The sequence below is a fragment of the Cynocephalus volans genome, chromosome 8 (genome assembly GCF_027409185.1).
Source record: "Cynocephalus volans isolate mCynVol1 chromosome 8, mCynVol1.pri, whole genome shotgun sequence".
Lineage (NCBI taxonomy): Eukaryota > Metazoa > Chordata > Mammalia > Dermoptera > Cynocephalidae > Cynocephalus > Cynocephalus volans.
This window is the reverse complement of record NC_084467.1, coordinates 34,921,508-34,924,171: the sequence shown is the minus strand read 5'-3', so window position 1 is coordinate 34,924,171 and position 2,664 is coordinate 34,921,508. Positions and strand designations below refer to the sequence as shown.

The 2,664-nt window shown below is 35.6% G+C and overlaps 1 pseudogene; it reads left to right on the top strand.

Annotated features, from left to right (window-relative positions):
* The first annotated feature begins 945 nt into the window (after positions 1–945).
* Positions 946–1,265, top strand: LOC134383120 (small ribosomal subunit protein mS33-like; annotated as a pseudogene).
* The last annotated feature ends 1,399 nt before the right edge of the window (positions 1,266–2,664 follow it).

The window sequence follows — 2,664 nt, the reverse complement described above, 5'->3', positions numbered from 1 at the left end:
ATACAATTGTGGCCTAAGAGTTTCACCTGAAGTTTCAGAAAACCTAACTCCAAAGCTCAAGAAAAATTTCTCCTCTGCTTTTTAATCAAAAAGTGATGCAAGGCTGTGGCACTATATCAAAGCAGAAAGAATAATCTTGGTGCAGGTCAAAGTCTGTGAAGGGGATAGAATTGCATATTCATCTTGTATCCACAGAACTTAATTCAGTAATTTAACACCTAATAAAGTTGGATGGATGGATGGATAGACGGATGCAACAATGACTGTAATGACCTCTGCTGGAATCAGAGATGTGTATGGAATAGGAAACCCTAAAGTCTCTGAAGAGGTTTAAAAAGAGGTGTGAACCCAACTTCCTCTTCATTTCTGCTTGTTATACCTGAGCACAGAACAAGATCTGCCTCTCAGCTATGACCTGGCATGACCTAAATCTGGCTCTAAAAACAGAGGACAGAATTTATTTTAAAGAATATTAAAACTCTAATTCGAATCTAATTTTAACTGTAACTTAATAGTTTCGGTGATAGTGTTGATAACAGCTAACTCTTGCATGGTGCCAGGGACTGTTCTAAGCACTTGAGGTATATTAATCCTCACAAGAAACATATGAGGTAGGTACTACAAGGGAACTTGAAAAAGTTCATGAAAGATTTGTATTATCTTTTATTTCTGTATAACTTTGTGAAGTACCCTCATATTATCTTCTTTTTACAATACAGAAAATAAGGCAAAGACAGATTAAGCTGGTTACTCAAAGACCCACAGCTAGAAACCCTAAGTCTGAAAACTTCCAAAAGAGAAAATCCTTACTTTTCTGCTCTAGAAGCAGGATCAGTTACATCTTTTTTAGACTTGAAAATTGAGAGGCTGAACAGTACTTCTGGAACAGAAGTGCATGGGGAGGAAGGTCGGGTCCAGGGACTCTTGATCCTTGCTTCTCAAGAAATGTCTTCACTTTCAGAATATGCCTTACATACTCTCTTCTGAGTGCCTGGCTATTTGGTGAAGTTGCCAGGTCTACTGATTCTAAATCTATGAAAGCAGTGAAACTGTTTAGTGAACACCCTTTGGACAAGAGGAAGGAGACTTATGACCGGTGTCCAGATCACAATACTTACTTTGCACTCATGGAGACACTCTGTTTTCTCAGCCTCTACAGAGATGAGCATCAGTATCTTAAGGATGAGCAAAGGCGTCTAAAGAAGCTTCGTGGAAAGGGGAAACCAAGGAAAGGAGAAGGGAAAAGAGCAGCAAAAAAGAAATAGTGTTGGCCCAGCAATAGAGAAGATTTCTTCCTCAGTGACTGAGAGAAGAAAGTGTATTTGTTGTTTTTCCACATATTGGAAGAATGTAATCTTCCTAAATTAAGGTTATTCAGAGAAACACAATCATCTCTGTGTTGAAATCTAATCCAATTAAATAGTGACTGGTTTCTCAAACACAATCTAATTCTGCAAATTTATTTTAGGTTTGGTTTTGTAATATAAGTTTTACCTAATTTTCTAATGAAATGAGTATGTAAGTTATTGTTTAATGACTTTTTGGGGGTGGTTATGGGATGTTGGGGAAGTGGAAGGGAAACCTCACTAAATGACTATCCTGAAAAAAGAAAAATTGAGAGGCTGAATTTCCTAGTCTTGATGGGGAAATGTTGCTATGAATTTCTAGGACATGCCCATATATGACCATTAGAGCTGTTTACTGTTTTCACAACTAGCTTGAAATAGCCATTGCCTGCTCTACACATATCATTCCTGTACTACTTAGAGAAGTGGGCTCAAACCTTCATCTCCCACTATCTGTACTTGGAAATGTCCCCCACTCCCCTTCTTCTGATATATCTATGAGAAAATAATCTTTTCCAGAAGACTCTGAAAATGGATAGATGATACAATAATATTAAAAGCCACTCCAGCATTTTAAATACCAACCGTGAACATATATCCTGATCCTAACCTAGGAAAGAAAGTCTTTTACCAACATTATACATACCCTTTCTCTAGGAAAGGATATTGACATCACCCACATTTAGAAATGAGCTCTCTTGCTTTCTAAAGATATTATTGTCAACTGAGACTTTTTAACAAAATGGACGTTTCTCCCTTTTATAATTAATTTTTATATGAATAATTTCCGATACAGCAAATTCTTCCAAAAAAGTAAATAAATATATGGGGAAAATGTTAACAGTGGTAATCAAAGAAAAGCAAATAACAAGAACAATTTTTTCTGAGTGACAGGCTAAACTGGCCCTTTCTATTAGAGAGCAAGTTGGCCTTATCTGTCAAGTATAATATTCAAATACTTTGACCACTCCTAGGAATTTATCTCATCATAGTAATCCAAAATAATGGAAAAGTTATCTCCACAAAGATGTCTGATGCCCAGTCTTTAATACAAAAAGTTGAAAGCCACCTAGATGAACAACTATAAGGAAATGTCCATTCAATGGACTATTAAGTGGAAACTAAAATTATATTTTAAGACTATGCAATAACATGGAAAAGTGTTATGACACATTAAATAAGAATCCAAGATCTAAAAATCATATTGAGGTATGGTTGCAACTTACTGACTTATACCACAAATATATAGCTTAATCAATAGTTAACTTTCAAAATATTGTAGCCATTCCAATCTTGCTAAAATTCTTTAGTTCTTAAC